This window comes from Somniosus microcephalus, chromosome 22 (assembly GCF_052327205.1).
Source record: "Somniosus microcephalus isolate GS21.2 chromosome 22, FLI_Smic_1.0, whole genome shotgun sequence".
In the NCBI taxonomy this organism is placed as follows: Eukaryota; Metazoa; Chordata; class Chondrichthyes; order Squaliformes; family Somniosidae; genus Somniosus; species Somniosus microcephalus.
The window spans coordinates 23,194,424-23,213,198 of NC_141008.1; the positions used below are offsets into that span (position 1 = coordinate 23,194,424).

At 53.4% G+C, this 18,775-nt stretch overlaps 1 protein-coding gene across 4 annotated transcripts in view; it reads left to right on the plus strand.

Moving 5' to 3' along the window:
- The window catches only part of LOC147102105 (complement factor B-like), a 110,871-nt gene that overhangs the window by 16,806 nt on the left and 75,290 nt on the right, over positions 1-18,775 (plus strand). The gene's annotated exons all lie outside the window — the stretch shown is intronic.

An 18,775-nucleotide genomic window follows, 5' to 3' on the forward strand; every position in this document is an offset into this window, starting at 1 on the left:
TTGTATTCTATGCCACGGCTAATAAAGGCAAGCATTCCGTATGCCTTCTTAACCACCTTATCTACCTGGCCTGCTACCTTCAGGGATCTGTGGACATGCACTCCAAGGTCCCTTTGCTCCTCTACACTACTCAGTGTCCTACCATTTAATGTGTATTCCCTTTCCTTGTAAGCCCTCCCCAAATGCATTACCTCACACTTCTCTGGATTGAATTCCATTTGCCACTGTTCTGCCCACCTGACCAATTTATTGATATCTTCCTGCAGTCTACAGTTTTCTTCTTCAGTATCAACCACACAGCCAATTTTAGTATCATCTGTAAACTTCTTAATCATACCCCTTATATTCAAGTCTAGATCATTGATATATACCACAAAAAACAAGGGACCTAGTACTGAGGAACCCCACTGGAAACAGCCTTCCAGTCACAAAAACATCCATCCACCATTACCCTCTGCTTCCTGCCTCCGAGCTAGTTTTGAATCCAACTTGACACTTTGCCCTGGATCCCATGGGCTTTTAACTTCGTGACCAGTCTGCCATGTGGAACCTTATCAAAAGCCTTGCTAAAGTCCATATACACTACATCAAATGCACTACCCTCATCTACCCTCCTTGTTACCTCCTCAAAAAATTAAATCAAGTTTGTTAGACACGACCTTCCCTTAACAAATCCGCGCTGACTATCCTTGATTAATCTGTGTCTTTCTAAATGAAGACTTATCCCGTCCTTCAGAATTCTTTCCAATAATTTTCCCACCACCGAGGTTAGGCTGACTGGCCTGTAATTACTCGGTCTATCCTTTTCTCCCTTTTTAAACAAGGGCACCACATTAGTAGTCCTCCAGTCCTCTGGCACCACACCTGAAGCCAGAGAGGATTGGAAAATTATGGTCTGGGCCTCTGCTATTTCCTCTTTTGCTTCGCTTAACAGCCTGGGATACATTTCATCTGGGCCTGGGGTTTTAGCCACTTTTAAAGCTGCTAAACCCTTTAATACTTCCTCTCTCACTATGTTTATTTCATCTAATATTTCACACTCCTCCCTGATAGCAATGTCTGCTTTGCCCCTCTCCTTTGTGAAAACAGACACAAAGTATTCATTAAGAACCCTACTGACGTCTCCCGCCTCCACACACAGAGGCCTAGAAATTCAGTGGATAGCGCCAACCGTTAACGCCATAAGAGGGGTCTACTTCCAGCGCTAGGCACTTTGCGCCCGGGCGCAGTGCGATCCGCGCCGACGCCCAAATTCAGTTGACATTTAGCGCCGGCACAAAGTGTTTGCGCCCGCTCAGGTGCGCGCGCAGCTTATGACGTCATATCGTCGCGCAACGCTGTTTGTGCGCCCCAAACCGGAAATTCAGTGGCGCCCGCCCAATGTGGGCGTGGCGCTGCTAAGAACTGTGAAGTGGAACGCAACAGAGGCCCTGTGGGCCTCGGGGAGCGCTAATTAAAGGGCACTTACACTGACCTATAAAGCCCAGCCATTTTGCTGCAATGACTTTACTGCTTTGGATTTCTGGACAGAGACCAAGGGACAGAGCTAACTGATTTGGGACAACATAGGAGAGGTATTTTTGGCTTCTGGCCAGTGCTTTGACATTTGACTCATTGTGATTTCACTGTTTTCAACTTCATTATGGGGGCTGTATGGGGGTGCAACCCTGAGTTGCAGCATTATGTGCGAAGGGCTTGCAGACGCTGTGAGAGAGGGCCAGCCATGCCTAGACGCAGAGGGGCCATCAGGCGTCGGCAACGTAGGCCTTACACACTCAGGCAATACCGGCAGCAGGTGTCCTATCTCACCATGACTGCGGCGCATTGTGTTAAGAGGCTGCGCTTCAGAAGGGAGGTGGTTGCAGAGATCTGCCAGCTGCTTCACAGAGATCTGCGTCCACAGCTGATGTGCAGGACGTCTCTCTCGGTGGAAGTGAAGGTCACGGTGGCTCTGAGCTTTTATGCAAGCGGCTCCTTCCAAGCCGCTGCTGGGGACATAGCGAACATCTCCCAGTTTGCCGCGCATCGCTGCATCCGGCAGGTCACCGATGCACTTTTCGCGAGGAGACACCAATTCATCTCCTTCCCCATGACCCGACAGAGGCAGGAGCAGCGTGCAGTCGGATTTGGCAGGTTCGCGGGCTTCCCCATGGTGCAGGGCACCATTGACTGCACGCATGTGGCTATGCGGGTACCTATCCACAATGCCGAGGATTACCGCAACCGGAAGGGCTACCATTCCCTCAATGTACAGCTGGTGTGTGACCACAGGCAGCGCATCCTAGCTGTCAATGCCCACTTCCCAGGAAGCAGCCACGATGCATTCATCCTGCGCCAGACTACTGTGGCTGACATGTTCGAGGCACAGCCTCCACCAAGGGGATAGCTTATTGGGGACAAGGGCTACCCTTTGTGTACATGGCTCATGACCCCGCTCCGCGCGCCCAGGACCCCAGCGGAGGAGGCATACAACGAAAGCCATCAAGCCACAAGGAACATCATAGAGCAAACGATAGGCGTCCTCAAGCAACGGTTCCGCTGCCTGGATTGTTCCGGCGGCTCTCTACAGTACTCGCCGGATAGAGTCTCCCAGTTCGTCGTCGTGTGCTGCATGCTGCACAACCTGGCTATCCGCAGGACTCAGGCACTGCCACCTGACATTGCGCCACCACCTCAGGAGGATGAGCAGGAGGGCCATGAGGAGGAGGAGGAGGAGTACCAGCCCAGGAGGGAGCCACAAGGTCCAAGGGCCGTCCGCCGGGGGCTTATTGCTCGACACTTCTAGGCCCCCTGTCAGGGAATGGGCTGTGGAAATGTACGCACCTGAAGGCAGCCGCTCCGCAAGCCCTCAGCCGGTTAACGCAACAACCACTTGAAACATGACACCTGGACATGCTGAATAAATAAAATGCTTTATTTCACAAACTCAGGGCCCTTCCCACATGAAACAGAAAAACAGACAAGAGCCCCAAAAAACAGTCAAAAACATCTGTTGCTCCCAAAACCTGGGGAGGACTTACAAAACTTGGCCATCCAAATGGCCTTCAACATCGGCCTTACAAAAATAAGGGCCCCCCTCCACAACACAAACACCCCCATAAAAACAAACAAGGCCTTGATCTTCGGCCTTCCCAAAATAATCCCCCCCAAAACACAAGCCCCCCCATATATAAAAAACCGCTCTCACCACACTCTAGTGGGTGTGCCGAGAGGGCGAGTCCTTAGACAGCCTTCCCCGGCCCCTGCCCGACCTGCTGCTCCACCTCAACCTGGGCCCTGTGGCTGGGACAAGGCTGGGGGAAGGCTCATGAGGGCCCCGAGGCGTGTCGGCAGATGCCCTTGGGGGTCGGCCTAGACGACGCACGTCCCGGGAGGGGCCGGCTGCTGACTGCTGCAGCTGTCGCTGGCCAGCATCAGTGCCAGCAGCAGCTCGTCGCACCTTGGCTGGGGGAGTGGCAGTGTCGGCTGCACCAAGGGGGGCAAGCTGGCTGATGGCAGGCGCGCGATGTTCGCCAGAGACACTGGCACTCGGCCGGCCTGGCAGTGCAGCAGGCGCAGCTATCTGGTGGAGGCCAGACCGCTGTGCTGCAGCAGGGCGGCGGGTGCCGTGGCGAAGCCTCTGCGCCACAGCTAGTGTGGCAGAAGTGAGTGCCCGAACTGCCCTGGTATGTGGCCGCATCAGCTGTGCCAGTGTCTGGACGGCACCACTCATCTCGCGAGTCGCGTCCTGCACTGCCGCGAGATGCTGGACACCCCTGTCATGGGCTGCCGCGAGTTGTTCCACCCCCCTGGCCTGTGATTCCCCGAATGTGACCACACTCTGAGCCAGGGACTGAATGGCCTGAGGCATCTGGTCCACAACCCCCATGAACTCCTGGTGGCGCCGCTCAGAGGCCGCCGAGATCTCTTCGAGGAGGCGCACCTCCTGGGCGAGGACCCTCTCCGGACTGGAGGGAGGACTCTCCCTCTGGGGAGAAGGCGGCCGAGCTGGCCGAACCCTCCCGCGTGCCTCAACCCCACTGGGCCCAGGATCTGCCCTCCCCTGCAACACCTCCCCCCTCTGGGGAGCAGGCCGGCGTGCTGCCGGACCCTTCCCGCGTGCCTCAACCCCACTGCGCCCAGGATCTGCCCTCCCCTGCAACACCTCCCCCCTCTGGGGAGCAGGCCGGCGTGCTGCCGGACCCTTCCCGCGTGCCTCAACCCCACTGGCCACAGGATCTGCCCTCCCCTGCAACACTTCCCCCTGGCTCTCTTGCAGGCCAGACGTCCCCCCTCCATTGCCATCCCCTGGCGCGGCTGAGGGTTCCCCCGATGTGCCGCCTTCCTCCTGGTCCTCGTCGTCCTCCTCCTCCAAGGGCCTGGCACTCGGAGCTTCAGGGACCACCTCCTCCTCAGCAGCTGAAAGCAGGAAGGCATAAGAGTAGCTTTAGAGTGAGGACACGGCGTCAGCGAGGGAGGCCTGAGTGGTGGCATTATGCGCATTTGTCGGTCAGTGGGAAAGGATCTAGATCTGAAGCGCTAGGGCAACGAGAGAGGTCCAACCGGTCATGTCCTTACCAGTGGGTTCCAGTACAGGGTCCGCATCTCCGATCGCAACAGGGCCAGTCACCCGGGAACGCATGAGTCCAGCCACGCTCTCCTCCAGATCAGTGAGCGCCTGGTACTGGGGACGGCCTCCACCGGTGACAGTCTGGCTCCTCAAATTCCTTGCCAGCTTGGCCTGCAAGAGAAAGGACGGACTCTAAGTACAGTGTGGTGCCCTGTTGCTGTGTGCACTGCCTCCCATGGTGGAATAGCTTGGCCAGTGTGGTGCCCTGTTGCTGTGTGCACTGCCTCCCATGGTGGAATAGCTTGGTCAGTGTGGTAAGTGCAGAAAGTGCTATTGATGATCATGCCAGTGCCATTGCTGCGGGAGGAGGGCTGCCCATTAGGCCTTTGAGGTCCCTTTGCCCATAATGTGAGGTTCACATGCAAGGATGAGGAGGACACTGGAAAGGGTACTCACCTTGCTGTCAATCAAAACATGACCGCACCTGCGCTGCGCCCGGCCTCGGCGTTATCAGGCCGCATCGCCGGATTAGCGCCTGAACAGAGCATTGCAACGCCAGTTTCAGCGCTCGGCCAAACTCTTGGCCAACTCTACTGAATTTCGGCGAGGTGGCCTGCACTTTCCGGCGGGCGCTAACTTTAGCGAGCGCCCGACTTTAGCGCCCCAAAAGTGTCCAGACTGAATTTCTAGGCCAGATTACCCTCATGATCTCTAAATAGGCCCTACCCTTTCTTTAGTTATCCTCTTACTCTTAATATATTTATAAAACATCTTTGGGTTTTCCTTGATTTTACTTGCCAAGAATTTTTCATGCTCTCTCTTTGCTTTCCTAATATCCTTTTTAATTGCACCCCTGCACTTTCTGTACTCCTCTAAAGATTCTGGAGTACAGTATTTAGCCCTCGGTATCTGTCATACGCCTCTCTTTTTTTCTTTATCCTACCCTGTATGTCCTTAGACATCCAGGAGGCTCTAGATTTGTTAGTCCCACCTTTTTTCTTTATGGGCACATATTTGGTCTGAACCCTCCAGATCTCCTCCTTGAATTCCTCCCACTGCTCTGACACTGATTTACCTTCAAGTAGCTGTTTCCAGTCCACTATGGCTAAATCCCCTCTGAGCTTAGCAAAACTTGCTTTTCCCCAATTTAGAAATTTTATTCCTGGTCTATCCTTGTTCTTTTCCATAACTACCTTAAATCTAACTGAATTATAGTCACTTGCACCAAAATGCTCCCCCACTGATACGCCTTCTACCTGCCCAGCTTCATTCCCTAAAACTAAGTCCAGAACCGCCCCCTCCCTTGTTGGGCTTGCTACATACTGGCTAAAAAAGTTCTCCTGGATGCATTTTAGGAATTCCACACCCTCTATACCCTTCGCACTAATTTTATCCCAGTTAATATTGGGATAGTTGAAATCCCCTACTATTACTGCCCTATAGTTTTTGCACTTCTCAGAAATGTGTCTACATATTTGTTCTTCTATCGCTCTCTCACTGTTTGGGGGTCTGTAGTACACTCCCAGCAGTGTGATCGCCCCTTTTTTGTTTTTCAATTTGTTTGATGATCCCTCCAACATATCATCCCTCCTCACAGCTGTAATAGTTTCTTTAATCAATACCGCGACCCCCACTCCCTTTGTACCTCCCTCTCTATCCCATCTGAAAATCCTGTAACCAGGAAAGTTGAGCTGCTATACCTGCCCCTCTTTCAGTCATGTCTCTGTAATAGTTATAATATCATAGTCCCAAGTATCTACCTGTGCCCTCAGCTCATCTGCCTTGTTCGCTATACTTGCATTGAAGTATAAACCATTCAGTACAGGCAACCCTCCTTGTTGACTACTGTCTAGCCCTTGATTCCTCTGTCCTTCCAATTTACTTTCTACGTTTTTGTTTTCCAATTCCAGTTTTTCTTCCCTCCCTACTGACTCTATTCGTAGGTTCCCCTGCCAAGCTAGTTTAAACCTTCCCCAACAGCACTAGCAAACCCTCCCGCGAGGATATTGGTCCCATTCCGTTGAGGTGCAACCCGTCTGGCTTGTAGAGGTCCCACCTCCCCCAGAAACGGTTCCAATTCCTCAGGAATCTAAAGCCCGCCCTCCTACACCATCTCTCCAGCCACCCATTCATTAGCTTTATCTTCCAAAATCTGTACTCATTAGCACATGGGACTGGTAGTAATCCAGAGATTACTACCTTTGAGGTCCTGCTTTTTAACCTCTTTCCTAGCTCCCTAAACTCTGCCTGCAGGTCCTTATCCCTCTTTCTACCTATGTCATTGGTACCGATATGGACCACGACCTCTGGCTGTTCACCCTCCCCCCTCAGAATGCCCTGCAGCCGTTCAGTAACATCCTTGACCCTGGAACCAGGGAGGTAACATACCATCCTGGAGTCACATCTGTGGCCGCAGAAACGCCTGTCTGCTCCCCTAACTATTGAATCCCCTATCACTATTGCTCTCCCACTCCTCTTCCCCCGCACCCCACCCCCCCACCCCCCCCATGCAGCTGAGCCTTCCATGGTGCTGTGGACTTGGCTCTGGCTGCACTCCTCAATGGAACCATCACCCTCACCAGTACTCAGCACCGAATACTGGTTGGTGAGCAAGATGGGCTCAGGGGACTCCTGCACTACCTGCCTGGTCCTCCTCTTCTGTCTGACGGTCATCCAGTCCCTCTCTGCCTGCATATTCTTAAGCTGTGGGGTGACCACCTCCCGAAACGGGCTATCCACGTAGCTCCCAGCCTCGCGGATGCACAGCAGTGACTGCAGCCGCCGCTCAAGCTCCGTAACCCGGTGCTCGAGCTGCTGTAGCTGGCGACACTTCCCGCACATGTGGTCGTCCAGACCACGGAAGGTGTACAGGACTTCCCACATGGCACAGGATGTGCATTCAACGGGTGTGAGCTGTCCTGCCATACCTCTAATGAGCAGACTATTTACTAACCTAGCTGGAATAAACTTAAAACTTTAAGAAAGCCAAGTTTAAACACTTACCAGATATTCACCAATCAGCTCCCTCCCCTTGTGCCGATGTCACTTTTGACTTCTGACGTCACTCTTTGAAAATTCTGCCGATGCTGAGTTGGTACTGCCGCTGCCCCTCGCCGCTCCTCCCAGGTCCGCACTGCCGCTACTGCTACTGCTGTGGGGCCCACCTGCACCTCCAGCTCTCTTTATACCGCCGCCACTGCCTCGCCGCTCCTCCCAGGTCCGCACTGCCGCTGCTGCTGCTGCTGCTGCTGCGGAGCCTGCCTGCACCTCCGGCTCTCTTTATACCGCCGCCACCGCCTCGCCGCTCCTCCCAGGTCCGCACTGCCGCTGCTGCTGCTGCTGCTGTGGAGCCTGCCTGCACCTCCGGCTCTCTTTATACCACCGCCACCGCCTCGCCGCTCCTCCCAGGTCCGCACTGTCGCTGCTGCTGCTGACCTTGGTAAACCGGAATTAGAAGCTCAACAATTCAATGTGAATCTCTGCAGTAGAATGCTTCCATTGTGACTCATTCCTGACCCGTGAATATTAAGTTGGCCCTTCAAAACCACCCACTATGGGTGTCAACTGTTCCCAATTACTCACAGGTGTCCAAATTACAGCCCCCAAGCACTAGTCCAAAAAACCCAGGCAACTAAATTCCATGGTCACTTATATTTCATACCCGCTGGTTTGTCCTGTTTGAATTTCATGGGCCTGGAGGTTTGGATAGGTCAGTTTTTGCACTGCATTCTTCCCGAACTTCTGCTCTCACCCCTTCCCCACCCTCCCAGAACCACGATAGCGTTCCCCTTGACCTCACCTTCCACCCCACCAGCCTCCAGATTCAACGGATCATCCTCCGCCATTTCCGCCACCTCCAGCGTGATCCCACCACCAAACACATCTTCCCCTCACCTCCCCTTTCAGCATTCCGAACAATGGTTCCTTTAAGCTCCGCAGTGTTGTAGAGCTCCCGTGCAGCCGATGATCCAGCTTTTAAATGCAAAAACCGTGCATGCGCGGATTTTTGGAGGGGTCAGGAGGCCCCAAAAAAAAGTTAGAGGGAAGATTGATTCTGAAGGGAACGCTCCCTCCGCGAAACCTTGGTCCACTCCTCAATCACCCGACACCCTGGTCCACTCCTCTATCACACCCAACACCCCGGTCCACTCCTCTATCACACCCAACACCCTGGTCCACTCCTCAATCACCCGACACCCTGGTCCACTCCTCTATCACACCCAACACCCTGGTCCACTCCTCAATCACCCGACACCCTGGTCCACTCCTCAATCACCCGACACCCTGGTCCACTCCTCTATCACACCCAACACCCCGGTCCACTCCTTATTCACACCCAACACCCCGGTCCACTCCTCTATCACACCCAACACCCTGGTCCACTCCTCTATCACACCCAACACCCCGGTCCACTCCTTATTCACACCCAACACCCTGGTCCACTCCTCTATCACACCCAACACCCTGGTCCACTCCTCTATCACACCCAACACCCTGGTCCACTCCTCTATCACACCCAACACCCTGGTCCACTCCTCTATCACACCCAACACCCCGGTCCACTCCTCTATCACACCCAACACCCTGGTCCACTCCTCTATCACATCCAACACCCTGGTCCACTCCTCAATCACCCGACACCCTGGTCCACTCCTTATTCACACCCAACACCCTGGTCCACTCCTCTATCACCCAACACCCTGGTCCACTCCTCTATCACACCCAACACCCTGGTCCACTCCTCTATCACCCGACACCCTGGTCCACTCCTTATTCACACCCAACACCCCGGTCCACTCCTCTATCACACCCAACACCCTGGTCCACTCCTCAATCACCCGACACCCTGGTCTACTCCTCTATCACACCCAACACCCTGGTCCACTCCTCAATCACCCGACACCCTGGTCCACTCCTCTATCACACCCAACACCCTGGTCCACTCCTCTATCACACCCAACACCCTGGTCCACTCCTCAATCACCCGACACCCTGGTCCACTCCTTATTCACACCCAACACCCTGGTCCACTCCTCTATCACACCCAACACCCTGGTCCACTCCTCTATCACACCCAACACCCTGGTCCACTCCTCTATCACACCCAACACCCCGGTCCACTCCTCTATCACACCCAACACCCTGGTCCACTCCTCTATCACACCCAACACCCTGGTCCACTCCTCTATCACACCCAACACCCCGGTCCACTCCTCTATCACCCAACACCCTGGTCCACTCCTCCTTATTCACACCCAACACCCTGGTCCACTCCTTATTCACACCCAACACCCTGGTCCACTCCTCTATCACACCCAACACCCTGGTCCACTCCTCAATCACCCGACACCCTGGTCTACTCCTCTATCACACCCAACACCCTGGTCCACTCCTCTATCACACCCAACACCCTGGTCCACTCCTCTATCACACCCAACACCCTGGTCCACTCCTTATTCACACCCAACACCCTGGTCCACTCCTCTATCACACCCAACACCCTGGTCCACTCCTCTATCACACCCAACACCCTGGTCCACTCCTCCTTATTCACACCCAACACCCCGGTCCACTCCTCTATCACCCAACACCCTGGTCCACTCCTCTATCACACCCAACACCCTGGTCCACTCCTCTATCACCCGACACCCTGGTCCACTCCTTATTCACACCCAACACCCTGGTCCACTCCTCTATCACACCCAACACCCTGGTCCACTCCTCTATCACACCCAACACCCTGGTCCACTCCTCCTTATTCACACCCAACACCCCGGTCCACTCCTCTATCACCCAACACCCTGGTCCACTCCTCTATCACACCCAACACCCTGGTCCACTCCTCTATCACCCAACACCCTGGTCCACTCCTCTATCACACCCAACACCCTGGTCCACTCCTTATTCACACCCAACACCCCGGTCCACTCCTCTATCACACCCAACACCCTGGTCCACTCCTCTATCACACCCAACACCCTGGTCCACTCCTCTATCACACCCAACACCCTGGTCCACTCCTCTATCACACCCAACACCCTGGTCCACTCCTTATTCACACCCAACACCCCGGTCCACTCCTCAATCACCCGACACCCTGGTCCACTCCTTATTCACACCCAACACCCTGGTCCACTCCTCTATCACACCCAACACCCTGGTCCACTCCTTATTCACACCCAACACCCTGGTCCACTCCTCTATCACACCCAACACCCTGGTCCACTCCTCCTTATTCACACCCAACACCCCGGTCCACTCCTCTATCACACCCAACACCCAGGTCCACTCCTCAATCACCCGACACCCTGGTCCACTCCTTATTCACACCCAACACCCTGGTCCACTCCTCTATCACCCAACACCCTGGTCCACTCCTTATTCACACCCAACACCCTGGTCCACTCCTCTATCACCCAACACCCTGGTCCACTCCTCTATCACCCAACACCCTGGTCCACTCCTCTATCACCCAACACCCTGGTCCACTCCTCTATCACACCCAGCACCCTGGTCCACTCCTCTATCACCCAACACCCTGGTCCACTCCTCAATCACCCAACACCCTGGTCCACTCCTTATTCACACCCAACACCCCGGTCCACTCCTCTATCACACCCAACACCCTGATCTACTCCTCTATCACACCCAACACCCTGGTCTACTCCTCTATCACACCCAACACCCTGGTCCACTCCTCTATCACACCCAACACCCCGGTCCACTCCTCTATCACACCCAACACCCTGGTCCACTCCTCTATCACACCCAACACCCTGGTCCACTCCTCAATCACCCGACACCCTGGTCTACTCCTCTATCACACCCAACACCCTGGTCCACTCCTCTATCACACCCAACACCCTGGTCCACTCCTCTATCACACCCAACACCCTGGTCCACTCCTTATTCACACCCAACACCCTGGTCCACTCCTCTATCACACCCAACACCCTGGTCCACTCCTCTATCACACCCAACACCCTGGTCCACTCCTCCTTATTCACACCCAACACCCCGGTCCACTCCTCTATCACCCAACACCCTGGTCCACTCCTCTATCACACCCAACACCCTGGTCCACTCCTCTATCACCCGACACCCTGGTCCACTCCTTATTCACACCCAACACCCTGGTCCACTCCTCTATCACACCCAACACCCTGGTCCACTCCTCTATCACACCCAACACCCTGGTCCACTCCTCCTTATTCACACCCAACACCCCGGTCCACTCCTCTATCACACCCAACACCCTGGTCCACTCCTCTATCACACCCAACACCCTGGTCCACTCCTCTATCACCCAACACCCTGGTCCACTCCTCTATCACACCCAACACCCTGGTCCACTCCTTATTCACACCCAACACCCCGGTCCACTCCTCTATCACACCCAACACCCTGGTCCATTCCTCTATCACACCCAACACCCTGGTCCACTCCTCAATCACCCGACACCCTGGTCCACTCCTTATTCACACCCAACACCCTGGTCCACTCCTCTATCACACCCAACACCCTGGTCCACTCCTCTATCACACCCAACACCCTGGTCCACTCCTCTATCACACCCAACACCCTGGTCCACTCCTCTATCACACCCAACACCCTGGTCCACTCCTTATTCACACCCAACACCCCGGTCCACTCCTCAATCACCCGACACCCTGGTCCACTCCTTATTCACACCCAACACCCTGGTCCACTCCTCTATCACACCCAACACCCTGGTCCACTCCTTATTCACACCCAACACCCTGGTCCACTCCTCTATCACCCAACACCCTGGTCGACTCCTCTATCACACCCAACACCCTGGTCCACTCCTTATTCACACCCAACACCCCGGTCCACTCCTCTATCACACCCAATACCCTGGTCCATTCCTCTATCACACCCAACACCCTGGTCCACTCCTCAATCACCCGACACCCTGGTCCACTCCTTATTCACACCCAACACCCTGGTCCACTCCTCTATCACACCCAACACCCTGGTCCACTCCTCTATCACACCCAACACCCTGGTCCACTCCTCTATCACACCCAACACCCTGGTCCACTCCTCTATCACACCCAACACCCTGGTCCACTCCTTATTCACACCCAACACCCCGGTCCACTCCTCAATCACCCGACACCCTGGTCCACTCCTTATTCACACCCAACACCCTGGTCCACTCCTCTATCACACCCAACACCCTGGTCCACTCCTTATTCACACCCAACACCCTGGTCCACTCCTCTATCACCCAACACCCTGGTCCACTCCTCTATCACACCCAACACCCTGGTCCACTCCTCCTTATTCACACCCAACACCCCGGTCCACTCCTCTATCACACCCAACACCCAGGTCCACTCCTCAATCACCCGACACCCTGGTCCACTCCTTATTCACACCCAACACCCTGGTCCACTCCTCTATCACCCAACACCCTGGTCCACTCCTCTATCACCCAACACCCTGGTCCACTCCTCTATCACACCCAGCACCCTGGTCCACTCCTCTATCACCCAACACCCTGGTCCACTCCTCAATCACCCAACACCCTGGTCCACTCCTCAATCACCCAACACCCTGGTCCACTCCTCTATCACACCCAACACCCTGGTCCACTCCTCTATCACCCAACACCCGGGTCCACTCCTCTATCACCCAACATCCTGGTCCACTCCTCTATCACCCAACAACCTGGTCCACTCCTCTATCACCCAACATCCTGGTCCACTCCTCTATCACCCAACAACCTGGTCCACTCCTCTATCACCCAACACCCTGGTCCACTCCTCAATTACACCCCACACCCTGGTCCACTCCTCAATTACACCCCACACCCTGGTCCACTCCTCAATTACACCCAACACCCTGGTCTACTCCTCTATCACACCCAACACCCTGGTCCACTCCTCTATCACACCCAACACCCTGGCCCACTCCTCTATCACCCAACACCCGGGTCCACTCCTCTATCACCCAACACCCTGGTCCACTCCTCTATCACACCCAACACCCTGGTCCACTCCTCTATCACCCAACACCCTAGTCCACTCCTCTATCACCCAACACCCTGGTCCACTCCTCTATCACACCCAACACCCTGGTCCACTCCTCTATCACACCCAACACCCTGGTCCACTCCTCTATCACACCCAACACCCTGGTCCACTCCTCTATCACACCCAACACCCTGGTCCACTCCTCTATCACCTGCAATACTCTGGTCCACTCCTCTATCACACCCAACACCCTGGTCCACTCCTCTATCACACCCAACACCCTGGTCCACTCCTCTATCACACCCAACACCCTGGTCCACTCCTCTATCACACCCAACACCCTGGTCCACTCCTCTATCACCTGCAATACTCTGGTCCACTCCTCTATCACCCAACACCCTGGTCCACTCCTCTATCACCCAACACCCTGGTCCACTCCTCTATCACACCCAACACCTTGGTCCACTCCTCTATCACCTGCAATACTCTGGTCTACTCTTCTATCACGCTCAACACCCACTCCCCTTCCCACGGCACCTTCCTGTGCAAGTGCAGGAGTTGCAACACATGCCCTTTTACTGCCTCCCTTCCCACTGTCCAGGGCCCCAAACACTCCTTCCAGGTGAAACAGCGATTTACTTGCACTTCTTACAACTTAGTATACTGTATTCGCTGCTCACGATGTGCTCTCCTCTACACTGGGGGGAACCAAGCACAGATTGGGTGACCATTTTGGGGAACACCTCCGTTCAGTCCGCAAGCGTGACCCCAAACTTCCGGTCGCCTGTCATTTTAATTCTCCACCCCGTTCCCATTCTGACCTCGGCCTGTTCCAATGAAGCTCAACGTAAGCTCGAGGAACAGCACCTCATCTTTCTATTGGGCACTTTACAGCCTTCTGGACTCAACATCAAGTTCAACAATTTCAGACCATAACCTCTGCTCCCATTTTTTCAGACTGCAGCTGTTGCTGATGATTCTGATATTCCCATTTACACCTCCTCAAGACCCATCTTTTGTTTCTTTACTTGTCCCATTGCCATCTCCTTTCACCTTGAACCATTTTGTCATTTAATCTCTCCTGCCTTCCATCCTATCAAAGACTTTGCCTTTTGTTCTTTCTCCCCCTCCTCCCCCTTTCTCTGTCTTTGTACCTGCTTAAAACCTGTTACATCTCTAACGTTTGCCAGTTCTGAGGAAAGGTCATTGACCTGAAACGTTAACTCTGTTTTTCTCTCTCCACAGATGCTGCCTGACCTGCTGAGTGTTTCCAGCATTTTCTGTTTTTATTTCAGTTTTTGCACTGTTGCCTGATTGGTCATAAATTATAAGGCTAGGATCTGTTAGTATCAGCAACTTAAGATATGCGTAAACTAACAGGAAGAAGGATTTAAATTTTATATGTGGCCTGTGCGGCTCTGTGGTACGCACCTGAGAGGCCCACGAAGGCAGTGTTTAGACGCCCCTCGCCACGCCCCACTGTTCTTGCATCAATATGTCCTTTTTCTCTGCTTCTGTTGCACAGTCAGATCGATGGCTTTTAAAATATATCTAGTGATCCCTGTGCATCAGAAGCATGGCCAGTTTTTTTATACAGGTATGTTATTGTATGAAAGTTTAATACACTTGTAGCAAATTCATTCGTTCACTGTGCTAATGGGAGCATTAACTCATTTATATATAATCTGTCGCTGAGAGTAATCTTCAGCCTATGATGCTTCTCTCTACACCTTCTTCCAGATTGTGATGGATTTGTAAGGAAGAAGACCCCATAGTTAATTTGAATTTCTCACGCAATCAGCGTTAGAGACTATACTATAGAGGCGAGCTTGGAGCTGTTGCCTCTGTGCCAGAGAATGAGAATTCGAAACATAAAGGGGTCGATTTTAACTCAGGTGTGGGGAATTGTCGGGTTCCCCGAATTTGGTGTTTCCCACACGAATCTAAATGGGTCTGTGAGATTGATGCAATTTTAACTCAATTGGCCAATTGATTTCCAACGTGTGGGAAGCCTTGGCAATTGAATATTTCCAGTCAGAAAGTCGCAGAATATGACGTCATCATTGCTGCTGCTTTTAAGGTCCACAGCAAGCCTTGCTTCTTTTGCAGGCTTCCAAACTTCACCATTGAGATGGCACAGGAGCCTGCAGGAGCAACGGCCAGCGGGAGGGGAAGAGCTGCCCCCAAATTTGATGAGGCTTCACTCCAGGCATTGCTGGATGGTGCTAGGGCCCACAGGGAGGTGTTGTTCCCTTCTTCAGGGAGGAAGAGGCCTCCCAGTCAGACCAAGGCTGTGTGGCTACAGGTGGCTGGTGAAGTCAACTCCTTGGGGCTCACACGGCGCACCTGGATGCAGTGCAGGAAAAGATTCCATGACCTTCATCGCACTGGAAAAGTAAGTACTGTATGAAGTTTCCTAAATCTGATCCCCATTGCCTTTCCTCACCAGCACTCAGCTTTAGCAAACTCTTCCTCCACATCCCACTAGACACTCACATCCATGCACCCTTACCCATTCCCTCTCTCTCTATGCTCACAATCACATAACTGTTCCACCATGCAGCCCTCACACTCCCTCTCACTCTGATGCTTTGAACACAACTGACAAGACACAGGGAGGGCCCTTGGTCTTGCAACCTCACTCCATCTTTGTCTCCTTCTAAGTATCTATGCTATGCAATCTCTGCACTCACTCCTTCATTCTCACTCAACCTCCACTTGTCTCCCTCATTGCAGGAAAAGAGAGCTCACAACAGGAGAGAGCGAGCCAGGACAGGAGGAGGGCTGCCCTCATTAGCCCAGCTCACCCCCTGGGAGGAAGGCGCCCTGGAGATTGTCGGGGCTGACATAGATGCGGGAGTTGGGGAAGGAGAGACAGGTGCATCCCCGCAAGCTGGTAACAGAATAGTTTTCCATCTCTCTCATTGGCATTGCATGAGTCGCTGATAATGATTCTGAAGCTACATCAGATGGACTTATGATCATCTGCAAAATGCAATGTGCATGTAACCTTGGCATCACAGCTCTAACTTTTTCCTTGACTCCCCCACAGGACCATCGAGAGCCCCCGTCCCCAGTGTGCAGGAGGAAGAGCCTGAGATGCCAGACTCCTCAGAGGAATCTGCAACATCTGAGGGCGCAGTGTCAGCAGAAATAAGCGCACCCAGCACCAGCGCAGACACTCACACCTCGGTGGGACCTTCGGGACATAGAGTAGAGTTGTCACCTGGTGTATCACAGCTCACAAGTGAGCACCAGCAGATTGTGGAGACAAGGACAGCAGTGGAGAGTCCTCGTTGGAGGGCGCAGGACTCTGCCAGCTCGGCTCAGCTGCATGTCGACCCTCTGCCTCTGGGTCCATCCGTAAGATCAGAGGTGATGGAACTCCATGCACAGATGCAGGAGTCTCTGGCAGGTTTTGTCTCCAGGGTCGCTGTAAGTGTGGAGCGAATGGAGGAGTCCATAGCGAACATGAGCAGAGCCTTTGTGGAGTCATTGGCACATGAACACATCAACACGGAAAGGATGACTACCTACATGGAAATGATTGCTGCCTCCATGGTAAGGCTGGCTACGGTAGAGGAGAGGAGGGCTATGGCCATGGAGGAGGTTAGTCGCCAGGGTATGGAAAACATGGTGAGTGTTCAGAATAGAATGATATCTCTTGAAGAGCGATGGGCATCTATTGAACAGAGAAACCAGACCTTCATGGAAGTCCTTCTGAGTAGGACTGCCATTGCAGATACGGGTCCCCATGACCCCCCTGATGTGCAGCAAGGTGCTCTCAAGCCACTTACAGGCACTGAGGGGGACCTGACCCATGAGAGGGAGTTTGGTGGCAGACCTCAAGGAAGTGGGGGCTCCTCTCCAAGCGCTCACACTTCCATGCCACTGCAGAGCCCTCGGTCAGAGCCCCGCCGGAGTCCACACCCAACTGAGATAGACGTCTCAACTCCTGCACAGCCGCAGGAGCAGCAGACTGCTGACGAGCCCTCACAGGCTCGCCACCCCAGAGGACGCCTGCCAAAGGTGTCGAGACAGGAGCAGCAGAAAGTGAGCAAGGGGCCTCCACATCTGCTGAAGCCACAGGGGAACCACTATGTAGGAGCACGTGTAAGAGGAAAATAAAGCGCAAATAGTCACAAGGGTAGTCACTTGGGTGAAATGTTGTGTATTTTGTAAAAATGCCATCAGTTGTTTGTTTTGTATAAAAATTCTGATGGCAACTTCTGCAGTTGTGGCGTGTATCATTTCACGAATGGGGCTGGAGGTCCTCTAATGCCAAGAAGGGAAGGAAAAAAAGGCCTCCCATGCTTCTGGTAGATGCCTCAGTTGAGGAAGCGCTGAGTGAGGGTGGCGAGAGGGGTTTCGCAGGAGGTCACACTGGAGAAGTGTGTGAGGCTCCAACCTTCCACAGGTGTGGTTATGCCTGGTAAAAGTTGCCCCAGGCCTGAGACAACAAAGTCCTGCCACCTGCAAATGATGACTGATCAAATCTCCTCTTTAATGGTTGACCTGCAGCTGATAATCAGCAAGCCAATAGTGCTCCCGCCAGGTTTCACAGGCGGGATCCCCACCAGGCGTGTTTTACGTGGGAAAAGGGTTAAACAGGCAAGGGCCTGTTAAAATGGGATTATAAAGGCCAATGACTGCTGTTTAAGGGCTCTAAAAACCAGTCCCGCCTGCTGCAGGCGGGACTGATTCGGGACCATCAGACAAACCTGGGTTAAAATGGCTAGGTGTCGGGAACCAGGCGGGGGGTGTGTCCCGACCCCCAGGTTTTGCGATTTTAACCCCCGACATGCCTCAAAGCCCACCTGACGGCTGAGTTAAAATCAAGCCCAAAGTCTTCACACAGATTGTATTGTCTGAAAATGACACTCACGGACAAGGCACATGGTGATGCGAAGGCTGCAGGAGACCTCACATTACAGTTGCTGAGCTCAAGCTGTGGGGTGGCCAATCCTCAATCTGTACCTAACTCCCATGGCAGTGGCTCACAATTATACTTTCTGTAAAGCCATTGCATCAGACCTCTTTCACGACTCTTGCTCATAGTTACATTAGGACCCATTAGCTCAGTATTCCAAAGATGCACTGTCTCATGGTATTGGGGGTGAAAAGATTCCACACCACGATCTCGGGACATAATATAAACTGACTTATCTATTTACATATACAGAAAAGGATAAACATATAGGAATCCAAATATATGCTAGATAAT